Source organism: Hylobates moloch, unplaced genomic scaffold (assembly GCF_009828535.3).
Source record: "Hylobates moloch isolate HMO894 unplaced genomic scaffold, HMol_V3 SCAFFOLD_2, whole genome shotgun sequence".
NCBI lineage: Eukaryota > Metazoa > Chordata > Mammalia > Primates > Hylobatidae > Hylobates > Hylobates moloch.
In genome coordinates this window covers 128,668,170-128,681,042 of record NW_026652277.1, presented here as the reverse complement: position 1 = coordinate 128,681,042, position 12,873 = coordinate 128,668,170, and the positions used below count along the sequence as shown (strand labels likewise).

Genomic DNA, 12,873 nt, shown 5'->3' with positions numbered 1-12,873 from the left:
CGGTGAAACCCCGTCTCTACTAAAAATACACAAAATTAGCCAAGCGTGGCGGCGGGCCCCTGTAGTCCCAGCTACTTGGGAGGCTGAGGCAGGAGAATGGCGTGAACCCAGGAAGTGGAGCTTGCAGTGAGCCGAGATTGTGCCACTGTACTCCAGCCTGGGCGACAGTGCGAGACTCCGTCTCAAAAAAAAAAAAAAAAAAAAAAAGAAAGTATTGTTGGAGCTCAGAAACTGATACCACCATATATGGCTTGGTGAACTGAGGAAGTCTCAAAGTCTCTCTGACTTACACCCCTCCCTACCCCACCCTCTGTAAAACAGGAGTTCCTTTATCTTCCTGAGATCCAGACCATCAAAAAAAATTGATTTTTTTCTCCTCCCTGGAAGACCAAGAATGTAACTACATCTGAACATAGCTTTTCACAGGATCATGTACAGTTTAATCTCTGTTCCCTAATCCATTCATTCTCCCTAGTAACAGAATTCTTTTCCCTACTTCCACAACCTGTTTTGCTAGCGTAGTCTGTAAGCTTCTGAATCACAATGGGGGTGGGCAATGACTGTGATTTTCCTCTTGTGCTCGTTGTGTACTTGTTAAATAAATTTGTATGCCTATTATTCCATTAAACTGCCTCATGACAGTGATTTTCAGTGAACTTTCAGAGGGCCAAGGGGAAAGTCCTCTTTTGATCCCTACAGTGTATAAGATATGAATTAAAGTGAATGTTAAAAAACCTTTACATTTCCATTTTATATTACATTTCCATTATTTTACGGAAATTGTAAAATAATCAGGAAATTATTTTCAGATATTTCCAAAAGCTATATTTCCTGTAACCTTGATTATCTATTAAAACTTTAAAACAATCAAGAAATGAACTAAAATAAATAACAAAACTTAAAATTAAAATTATGTAGATAAGGCTAAGGTTTTTTAATTTAATTTTTTGAAAATGTAATGAAGGTCAGGCATGGTGGGTCACGCGTGTAATCCCAGCACTGTGGGAGGCCGAGGCAGGCAGATCACCTGAGGTCAGGAGTTCGAGACCAGCCTGGCCAACATGGTGAAACCTCATCTCTACTGAAAATTTAAAAATTAGCTGGGTGTGGTGGCAGTCACCTGTAATCCCAGCTACTCAGGAGGCTGAGGCAGGGGAATTGTTTGAACCCAGGAGGTAGAGGTTGCAGTGAGCCGAGATTGCACCACTGCACTCCAGCCTGGGCAACAGAGTGAGACTCCATCTCAAACAAAAAAAAAAAAGAAAGAAAAAAAGAAAATTTAATGAAAGCTTACGAAACTTTTAATAAAATTAAACTATCTGCAATTCGGGCCCGGCTCAGTGGCTCACGCCTGTGATCCCAGCACTTTGGGAGGCTGAGGTGGATAGATCACCTGAGGTAAGGAGTTCAAGACCAGACTGGTCAACATGGTGAAACCCTGTGTCTGCTAAAAAATCCAAAAATTAGCTAGGCATGGTGGCACATGCCTGTAATCGGAGCTACTCGGGAGGCTGAGGCAGGAGAATTGCTTGAACCTGGGAGGTGGAGGTTGCAGTGAGCCAAGATCACGCCACTGTGCTTCAGACTGGGTGACAGAGCGAGAAAACAAACAAACAAAAAAAACTATCTGCAATTCTAATATTCCATGTCCCTTTTGCTACAAATGTGAAGAATCAGTATCATACTTTGTTACATCTATACAAACACTTAAGAATCATATAAAATTGCTCAGTTTTGCAAAATGTTCCTCAGCTACCCATCTGAAATTTCATCCTAATTTGTGAGCACTCTGGTGTCCTAAGAAAAGCAAGAAAATGCTTGACACTAGGAAAAGATACTCTATTAAGCCAAAAGCTATTGCATTCACACTGAGAGGAAGAACTTATTTGACAAGCTAATTATTTTGTATTTTATCTGTTTCTGCTGTTTGGAATCCTCCCCACATTCCGAAGCAAGGTCTGCAGAAACCATAAAGCTTTATGGCATTTGTATTCGGTTGCCTTTTGTTTTGTAGACATAGAGCAAGTGATGTGAAGTGTTTCCCTGGGGTCTAATAGGTGTTATTTCCAGGAGTGGATGTTCAAGTTTGTAAGTCATACAATGCCAGCCTGGATGCTGGATTCCAAGTAACAAAGGTACCTGTGTGTTATTTAATAAATGCATTTTGGCATTTATTTGTGACATGCAGGGTGAAGGGCAGGGGCCCCTCTTGTTGGGTCTAGGGGTGATGCTAGTCAGAGTTTACAAAATGAAGTCCCCAAAACTCCCAACACTTCCCTAGTCTTTCTAGGCCACTGGTAGACAAAGTTAGAAAGTTAAGGGGTCCCATTAATCACTATCATTGGGGTCTGACCCCATGATTGGGGTCCCACCAATCACTATCGCAAAACATCTGTCAGATTGAAATTTAAAAGCCCATGTTTTCTGAGGACAAATATTTATACAAATTCAATTACTGAGTTTATCGCTCATAGTAAGAATTTTTTCTGTATAAAACATTTATAATTTATTGGTCTTTTGGGGGAATTAAATGCTTCACCACTGTATTACAACTGAGCCATTAATTTTGTAGCTTCATCAACATTAACTGGTTCACTTTAATGACGCATTGAGGAATTAGTTCTTCCTGCAGAGATTTTTTAAAAAAGGCCTTTTTAGAAGTGTGCAGGTTCCTTTTGTATATTTACAAAAGCTTTATTTACTCTGTTAATTTTTTTGTCATTTATAATGTTTATCTTCTTAAAATTAGTGGTAACTCAGGCTGGGTGTGGTGGCTCATGCCTGTAATCCCAGCACTTTGGGAGGCCAAGGCGGGCGGATCACCTGAGATCAGGAGTTCAAGACCAGTCTGGCCCGTCTCTAATAAAAATACAAAATTAGCTGGGCATGGTGGCGCATGCCTGTAATCCCACCTACTTGGGAGGCTGAGGCAGGAGAATCGCTTGAACCCGGGAGGCAGAGGTTGCAGTGAGCAGAGATCACGCCATTGCACTCCAGCCTGGGCAACAAGAGTAAAACTCCGTCTCAGAAAAAAAGATTAGTGGTAACTGGTTTTGCTTTGTTTTTGGCCTTCATGTTTTTTTGGTTGGCTATGTGAAATACATTTCTAGACTTCTGCACTCTTTATTTGTTCTTAGCTATTGTCTCTCACCAGGCCTTCAATGAACTTCTTAAGCTCCAGGTGATGCCATTTGTTTCATGGAAAGTTTTTAAGTCAAGTGTTATGGGAAATAAGTTCTTTAGAATATGTAATTTATAAATTCTTGAAGAAATCAGCCCTACACACCCTACCTTCTCAAAGTCTAATGTGTAATTATAGAAAGCAGAATCAGGCCGGGCGCGGTGGCTCACGCCTGTAATCCCAGCACTTTGGAAGGCCGAGGCGGATAGATCACCTGAGGTCAGGAGTTCAAGACCAGCCTGGCCAATATGGTGAAACCCTGTCTCTACTAAAAATACAAAAATTAGGCAGGTGTGGTGGCAGGCGCCTGTGATCCCAGATACTCAGGAGGCTGAGACAGGAGAATTGCTTGAGCCCAGGAGGTGGAGGTCATAATGAGCAGAGATTGAGCCTCTTCACTCCAGCCTGGGCGACAGAGCAACACTCTGTCTAAAAAAAAAAAAGCAAGCAGAATCAGGTTTATGTTTCCCAGAGTTAGGAAGCTTCTACTTTGTAGAAGTGAAGTAGCCCTAAGTAAAAGACGTGTATCTGCAATCGAGACTCATTCCAACTTAAAAAAACGAACTTGGGGGCCAGGCATGGTGGCTCATGCCTGTAATCCCAGGACTTTGGGAGGCCGAGGCAGGCGGATCATGAGATCAGGAGATTGAGATCATCCTGGCTAACATAGTGAAACCCTGTCTCTACTAAAAATACAAAAAAATTAGCCGGGCGTGGTGGTGGGCGCCTGTAGTCCCAGCTACTCCGGAGGCTGAGGCAGGAGAATGGCGTGAACCCCGGAGGCAGAGCTTGCAGTGAGCCGAGATGCACTCCAGGCTGGGCGACAGAGCGAGACTCTGTCTAAAAACAAACAAAAACAAACAAACAAACAAAAAACCGAACTCGGTTTTCCTATTGTGAGGACCACAAGTCCACAAGCCAAGAGTTTACAATCAGCTTGTAATGCTTCAAGCTTAAATACTAATGTCAAGTATCAGATATTTGAGGAGAGCCTTCAACATTAAAGCGAGAGAAAGATAAATCAAAGTAAATAGTCCGAGTGCAGTGGCTCACGCCTGTAATCCCAGCAGTTTGGGAGGCCGAGGCAGGCAGATCACTTGAGGCCAGGTGTTCAAGACCAGGCTGGCCAACTTGGTGAAATCCCGCCATCTCTACTAAAAATACAAAAATTAGCCAGGTGTGGTGATGCGAGCTGGTAATCCCAGCTACTTGGGAGGCTAAGGCATAAGAATTCTTGAACCCGGGAGGTAGAGGTTGCAGTGAGCTCAGATCTCAACACTGCACTCCAATCTGGGCAACAAAGCAAGACTCTGTCTCAAAAAAAAAAAAGTAAAAAAGGCAAAAAAGGAAACCAGAGGAAACAGAAATAATGCAGGAAGTAGAAGGAAACTTCCAAGGATAAAAGACCATTATTATACCCCATACAAATAAGAGAAAGCACTCTATCCATTAAAAAAAAAACAAACAGAACAATCACACAAAACTAGAATACTATGAATAAGGAGAATTCAGAGAACAAAAAAGAATGCTAGGAAATTAAAGCTAGGATTACTGAGATTTTTTAAAAATTGGAGACTGGGCAACATAATGAGACTCTATCTCTACAATATAATAAAAAAAATTAGCAAAGCATGGTGGCACCTGCCTGTAGTCCCAGCTACTCCTGGGAGAAAAAAAAAAAAGATTTTAAATCTTTAATAGGTCACAATCAAAGGACAAAGAATCAGAATGCATTGAACTTCTCAACAGCAACATTGGAAGATTAAAGACAATGGAGCAACACCTTTAACATTTTTTTTCTTTTTTTTTTGTTTTTTTTTTTTTGAGACAGAATCTCGCTCTTTTGCCCAGGCTGGAGTGCAGTGGCGCTATCTCGGCTCACTGCAAGCTCTGCCTCCTGGGTTCATGCCATTTTCCTGCCTCAGCCTCCCAAGTAGCTGGGACTACAGGCGCCCGCCACTGCGCCCGGCTAATTTTTTATATTTTTTTAGTAGAGACAGGGTTTCACCTTGTTAGCCAGGATGGTCTCGATCTCCTGACCTCATGATCCGCCCACCTCGGCCTCCCAAAGTGCTGGGATTACAGGCATGAGCCATGGCCCCCGGCACACCTTTAACATTTTGAGTAAAAATTGTTACTTTATTTTTCATTTTGTTTTATTTTATTTAATCTTTTTTTTGTGTGTGTGATGGAGTCTTGCTCTGTTGCAAGAGCAAGAGGCTGGAGAGCAGTGGCGCGACCTTGGCTCACTGCAACCTCAGCCTCCCAGGTTCAAGCGATTCTCCTGCCTCAGCCTCCTGAGTAGCTGGGATCACAGGCTTGTACCACCACGCCTGGTTAATTTTTGTATTTTTAGTAAAGATGGGGTTTCACCATGTTGGCCAGCCTGGTCTCGACCTCCTCACCTCAGGTGATCCACCCACTTTGGCCTCCCAAAGTGCTGGGATTACAGGCATGAGCCACCACACCCAGCCTATTTTATTGTATTGTATTTTATTATTTTATTTTTTGAGATGGAGTCTCACTCTGTTGCACAAGCTGGAGTGCAGCGGCATGATCTTGGCTCACTGCAACCTCTGCCTCCTGGGTTCAAGTGATCCTCCCACCTCAGCCTCCTGAGTAGCTGGGACCACAGGCACAAGCCACTACATGTGGCTAATTTTTTTTTTTTGAGACGGAGTCTCGTTCTGTCATCCAGGCTGGAGTGCAGTGGCGCGATCTTGGCTCACTGCAAGCTCCGTCTCCTGGATTCATGCCATTCTCCTGCCTCAGCCTCCCGAGTAGCTGGGACTACAGGTGCCCACCACTATGCCCGGCTAATTTTTTGTATTTTTAGTAGAGACAAGGTTTCACCGTGTTAGCCAGGATGGTCTCGATCTCCTGACCTCGTGATCCGCCCACCTCGGCCTCCCAAAGTGCTGGGATTACAGGCGTGAGCCAGCGCACCCAGCCCATCTAATTTTTGTGTTTTGTGTAGAGACTGGGTTTCACCATGTTGCATGAACTCCTGACCTCAAGTGATCCACCTGCCTTGACCTCCCAAAGTGCTGAGATTACAGGCCTGAGCCACTGTACCCAACCAGCCAATTAATAAAAGCAAGGGATCACCACAAATTTAAAAATCAGAAGTAAAATGTGATCGTTCTCTCTGTGTGTGTGTGTGTGTGTGTGTGTGTGTTTTATTTTGTTTTCTGAGACGGAGTCTTGCTCTGTCACCCAGGCTGGAGTGCAGTGGCACAATCTTGGCTCACTGCAACCTCCACCTCCCGTGTTCAAGGGATTCTACTACCTCAGCCTCCCAAATAGCTGGGACTTACGGGCACATGCCACCATGCCTGGCTCATTTTTGTATTTTTAGTAGAGACGGGGTTTCACCATGTTGGGCAGGTTGGTTGCAAACTCCTGACCTCAGGTGATCCTCCCACCTTGGCCTCCCAAAGTGCTAGGATTACAGGCGTGAGCCACCTTGCCCAGTGTGTGTGTGTGTGTGTTTAATCACATAGGATGGTATTATAATTAGGGCAATAGAATGAAAATATTAAAGAATTATTAACTTCTGTTTATGGCTTATTCTGCACTCTTCTTATCTGAGAAAGATAAAAACTGGAATAATTGGAACAATAAACTCTGAGTATAAATATATTATCTCTCAGGATATATATATATTTTTTTCTTCTTACCAACAGAGGTTTTACTGCGTTTGGTCCACAGTCATATTTCACATTATCTCATGGGATAGGGCCCCTGGGTGGGGGTCCCTGTGCAGTACTCGGTGGGGCGTGTGGCCAGGGGAGACGGAGCAGCATAGCTGGTCCGGCCCAGAAGGGGAGAAGGAGGGCTGGAGGCTCCTTAAAACCTACTGAGGGGTTGGCCGGGCACGGTGGCTCAAGCCTGTAATCCCAGCACTTTGGGAGGCCAAGGCAGGCGGATCACGTGGTCAGGAGATCGAGACCACCCTGGCTAACAAGGTGAAACCCCGTCTCTACTAAAAATACAGAAAAATTAGCCAGGCATGGTGGCGGGCGCCTGTAGTCCCAGCTACTCGGGAGGCTGAGGCAGGAGAATGGCGTGAACCCGGGAGGCGGAGCTTGTGGTGAGCCGAGATCGTGCCACTGCACTCCAGCCTGGGCGACAGAGCGAGACCCTGTCTCAAAACAAAACAAAACAAAACAAAAACCTACTGAGGGGCTGGGTGTGGTGGCTCACGCCTGTAATCCTAGCACTTGGGGAGGCCAAGGTGGGCGGATCACCTGAGGCCGGGAGTTTGAGACCAGCCTGGCCAACATGGTGAAACCCCATCTCTAATAAAAATACAAAAATTAGCCAGGCGTGGTGGAGCACTTATAGTCCCAGCTACCTGGGAGGCTGAAGCAGGAGCATCCCTTGAGACAGGGAGGTGGAGGTGCAGTGAGCCAAGATTGTGCCACTGCACTCCAGCCTGGGCAACAACAACAACAACAACATCAACAACAACAACAACAACATCAACAACAACAAAACCTACTGAGGCCACAGTGGAGGGGGTGGTTAGCATGGAGAAGGAGTCAGGCTTAGCCCCAACAACGCAGAATTCCACTTCCTTCTATGGGCCTCACTTTCCCCACCGGGCCCCGGGGCAGGTCTGAGGGTCTGAAGTCTGTTGGTCTGAGGGTTCTAGGGAAATGTAGCCACTTGGGAGCCTGAGATATTTAGCATTGCGGCCAGGCCCCTTTCCCAGGGCACTCATTTCCCAGCACGCTCTCCACTGTCCCCGCCCCATTCCTCTGGAAAAAAAAAAAGTATTTTTCTTTTGTTAATACATCCTGAAAGTTTTACGGGTACAGAAACCACAAACTCATTGGCTGACAAAATGGGGAAGAGACAAGTCAACTGGAAACCTTCGGGGACTGGTTCCCTCCAAGCCCAGGTCTCTTCTCCCCAGCACAGCTCAGCCCACAGCCTGGACGTGCCAGCAGGGACCTTCACCCTATACATATGGGGATACAGCTTTGACTCCTTGCCCCACAGCCTGGTGGCTCAGTCCTGCGAAGGACCAAGGCAAGGGGGAAAAAAGACCTTCTCCTTGATCCCACACCACCACTCACAGACCCTGGGTTGATTGGCAGCACTGAACAGATTAAGAAAAAAAAAACGATGAAAACACAGAAAAACCCAAAAACTCAGACGGGGAGATGATGCGGGGAGAGAGCGTGCTGGGAGCCTCAGTAGCGAGCCTCCTCTTGGTAGTAAGGGGGATATTCAGGGACCACCCCACGCCCGAGGGAGCCCTGTCGGCCACTGTGCCTTCTGGGCAGAACTTGGGGTCATATATCTGCCGGTCCAGGCCAAAGATCTGGCCGATTTGCTTGGCGCCCTGCGTGTAGCCCATCTGCAGGGACATGGAGGAGTTGTCACACTTGTTGGTTCCCAGCTTGGTGTCAACCGGGTCCTGGGAGCCTTCATGCCCACCTGGCTGGCACACTTGTTTGTACCCATCTGAAGGCTGATGGTTAAGTGGTCCATGGGGGGCACGATGTGGTTCTTGGGGTGGTAGAGATGCCTCCCTGTGCTGTACCCAGTCATGTCCGACTGGCTGGTGCATTTGTTGGTGCCCATCTGCAGCCCGATGGTGCATTGGCCAGCCTTCATGGTGGCATCGTCGAAGTTCAGCTCCTGCTTCTCCGAGTACTTAAGGCCGATGTCCACCCTGCTCTGCAGGCCCTTAGTCTTGGCTTTCCTCACCAGGGCGGGAAGAGACACCTGCACCTGTGTCATGTTCCCACTGTCAAACAGGTCGTTGGCATCAAACAGGTCCACGGTGTTCATGCCGTAGCTGACCATGGCCTTGATGAAATTGGAGAGGTTTTCTAGCTGGTGCCAGTTCTGCATGGAACGGTTGATCTTGGGACTGAGCCCGGCTATAGCTTGTTCATGAGTGTGCATAAGATGTCCTTCAGGCCCTTCTGGAAGTTGGGGCCAATGGAGAGGCTGGTGAGTCCCTCAATCCAGCTGCGGAGCTCTGCCTCCTTCTGGGGGTCATATTTGCACATGAGCCAGTTCTTGACCTCGGCTGACAGCCCGTACGAGGGGTCCTTGTTGAACTGCGTGGAGCTCATGGCTGGTGGGCACGGCGGCGGGGTGGGATGGGACGGGAGAGGACCTCCCGGCAGGCGCGGGGCTGGGACTTGCTCCTCTCGGGATATTTTTATGTGGTCTGGGCATGGTGGCTCACAGTTGTAATCCCAGCACGTTGTGAGGCCAAGATGGGAGGATCACTTGAGTCCCAGAGTTTGAGACCAGCCTGGGCAACATAGCAAAACCATGTCTCTACCAAAAAAAAAAAAAAAGTTATTGGGGCCTGGTGGCAAGCGCCTGTAGTCCCAGCTACTTGGGAGGCTGAGGAGGAAGGACAGCTTGAGTTCAGAAGTTCTAGGCTATAGTAAGCTGTGATCAGCCTACTGCATTCCAGCCTGGGTAACAGAGAGAGACCCTGTTTCTAATTCAATCAATCAATCAATCTATAGTGATATATATATATATATATATATATATATATATATGAAATTTTTTTTTTGAGTTTCACTCGTTGCCCAGGCTGGAGGGCAATGGCACAATCTCAGCTCTCCACAATCTCCACCTCCCCAGGTTCACGTGATTCTCCTGCCTCAATCTCCCAAGTAGCTGGGATTATAGGCCTGCACCACCACGCCCAGCTAATTTTGTATTTTTAGTAGAGACGGGGTTTCTTCATGTTGGTCAGGCTGGTCTAGAACTCCTGATCTCAGGTGATCCACCCCCCCTTGGCCTCCCAAAGTGTTGGGATTACATGCATGAGACACTGTGCCCGGCTATAGTGATATTTTTATGTGAAGCTGAAGAACAAAAGCTATTCTGTTATCTGGACGCAGGTTTTAGTTGGTTATTTATTTATTTTTTTGAGACAGTCTCTCTTTGTTGCCCAGGCTGAAGTGCAGTGGCAATGATCTGTGCTCACTGCAACCTCCGCCTCCCGGGTTCAAGCGATTCTCCTGCCTCAGCCTCCCGAGTAGCTGGGATTACATGCGCCCGCCACTACACCCAGCTAATTTTTGTATTTTTAGTAGAGATGGGGTTTCACCATATTGGCCAGGCTGGTCTTGAACTCCTGACCTCAAGTGATCCACCTGCCTTGGCCTCCCAAAGTGCTAGGATTACAGGCGTGAGTCACTGTACCTGGCCAGACCACTCAAATTTTTAACAAACCAAGCTATATGTGCCACACACCAAAATCCTGCCTTTCTTGGAATAAGGAAAATAAGCTAATATGATCTGACCCTTCTTCCCTCCAGAGCCTGAATCTCTAACTTGAGAGATAAAGACTGAAAAAGTCCAATTTAGAAAGTCCATTTCAGCCTATTTGGTGTCTAGGAATTTGAGATACTAATTGTCTTATCCCTACCCACTTCCCCATCTCAGAAAATCTTCCCTGCCACAGAGTCCCTGGCAGGGGCAGCTATGCTACTTACCATTAGACCTTGTCTCCCTAGCCACAGCTGATTGGATCAGAGAAGCACACCTAATCCATTCAGATGCTTTTCCCCGCCTTAACATGGGATGTCTCACAAATTTGGGTGTCATCCTTGCGTAGTGACTATGCTTATCTTCTCTGTATTGGTCCAGTTTTAGTATATGTGCTGCTTATACGAGCACCAATCCAATTCTTTTGCTTGCTAATTTGAACCCAGAGACTTCGACTTTGAGTAACGAGCTCAGTGGAGGACACCAGAGCTGGACAGTCAGGTAGTGTGAGGAGTGGCAGCCATTTGTTTTGGTGTATGCATGCTCATAAATGAGGAAATCCAGTCATCAGAGATGTGTCAACAGATACAGCAACTGTACAATTCCGGAGAAAGGTGGAGAGAGTAGTGGTCTGACAACTTTGACATCTGCGACTTCTACTTGGGATCTGTGATCCTCTCTGGATTTCTGATCATCCCCTTTTAATTAATTAATTTTTATTTATTTTTTGAGACAAGGTCTCGCTCTGTCGCCCAGGCTGGAGTGCAGTGGTGTAAGCATAGCTCAGTGCAACCTCAACCTCTCAGGCTCAATTGATCCTCCTACCGCAGCCTCTGGAGTAGCTGGGGCTACAGGCATGTGCCACCATGCTTGACTAATTTTTAATTATTTTTGGAGTTGGGGTCTCGCTATGTTGCCAGGGCTGGTCTCCAACTCCTGGACTCAAGTGATCCACCCTCCTTGGCCTCTCAAAGTGTTGGGATTACAGGCATGCATCACTGCACCTGGCTGATCATCCCCTTTTAAATTGGGTTAGGATACCTTTCTTTTACTTGTAACCAAAGAACACCTGATGGAACAGTTTTTAAAAGTCCATTTTTGTCACTCTACCTTTTCACACCTTTCTCTCAGCCTCCAGATCATACAGATTCCCTGTAATCTGTGTAAACTGGTTGGGAGCAGGGAAATAGGGAGAAGACATTTCCTTGAAATGCCCTAGACAAGAGACACTGGCATCCTTCTAGATGCAGGAATTCGGGGGTTCTTCAAGCCTCAGCCTGGCTTGCAGCAGTTTTGGCAGCCTTTGGAAGGCACCAGATGGTCAGCCATGTGATACATAATCTATGTAACTTATGCCATTTATTACTTTATAATTGTATCAAACTATAATTTGTAAGCAAATTTTGTTTAAAAGCTATTAACTAGGTTTTTCTGATTGTTTTGGTATACTTTTATAAAACAAGGCTATTAAATCCTGGTTGCAAGTTCCCAACCATCAATTTTTTGGTAGATTTAATATATAGTATATAGTTACAGAGTTTTAAGTACATGCGGAAATTTTCAGAATTTCTCATTTATTTCTTTGATCTCAAGGTTCTTAAAAAGCTGACATAGGCCAGGCATGGTAACTCATGCTTGTAATCCTAGCACTTGGGGAGGCCAAGGCCAGAGGATCCAACGAGGCCAGGAGTTCAAGAACAGCCTGGACGATTCTCTCAAAAAAAAAAAAAAAAGAGAGAGAGAGAGAGAACTTTAAGCCATGCAATTAGAGAATGTGAAGATAATCTACCCAAGTAGATATTTACAAATAAACCTAACCTTCTCATTTTCCACATAACTAGTTTAGCATTATTTATTTGAAATCCACAATTATAGTTTTCAACTCTGCAAAATCTCATATATACTGTGTATTTAATACTATGTAATAAGAAAGCAAAAAATCAGAATCCTTCAAATATTACATACATAAAATTTATGAAACTAGGAGTTGCTACATTTCAATATAAACTCAATTAATGAATTTTATTCCAGAGAATGTAAGAATTACAAACATTTGGCCAGGTGCGGTGGCTCACACCTGTAATCCCAGCACTTTGGGAGGCAGAGGCGGGTGGATCACCTGAGGTCAGGAGTTTGAGACCAGCCTGGCCAGCATAGTTAAACCCCATCTCTACTAAAAATACAAAAATTAGCCGGGCTTGGTGGGGCAGGGGGCACCTGTAATCCCAGCTACCTGGGAGGCTGAGGCAGGAGAATCACTTGGACCTGGGAGTCGGAGGTTGCAGTGAGCCAAGATCGCGCCATTGCACTCCAGCCTGGGTGACAGAGCAAGACTGTCTCAAAAAAAAAAAAAAAGAAAGAATTACAAACATTTAAAGAGGATATTCTGTTGTCACCAGTGTAAAAGTGATACCTTTTTTTTAATGGGCACATAT

At 45.7% G+C, this 12,873-nt stretch overlaps 1 non-coding gene and 2 pseudogenes across 1 annotated transcript; all 3 read right to left on the bottom strand.

Annotated features, from left to right (window-relative positions):
• Positions 1 to 2,546: 2,546 nt before the first annotated feature.
• LOC116476854 (ribosomal biogenesis factor-like) lies at positions 2,547 to 8,155 on the bottom strand (annotated as a pseudogene).
• A 227-nt stretch (positions 8,156 to 8,382) lies between these two features.
• On the bottom strand, positions 8,383 to 9,276 carry LOC116475729 (calponin-2-like; annotated as a pseudogene).
• A 1,466-nt stretch (positions 9,277 to 10,742) lies between these two features.
• Positions 10,743 to 10,849, bottom strand: LOC116477216 (U6 spliceosomal RNA). Its single transcript, XR_004250401.1, has one exon. It is a non-coding gene; the product is annotated as a U6 spliceosomal RNA (small nuclear RNA).
• Positions 10,850 to 12,873: the final 2,024 nt, after the last annotated feature.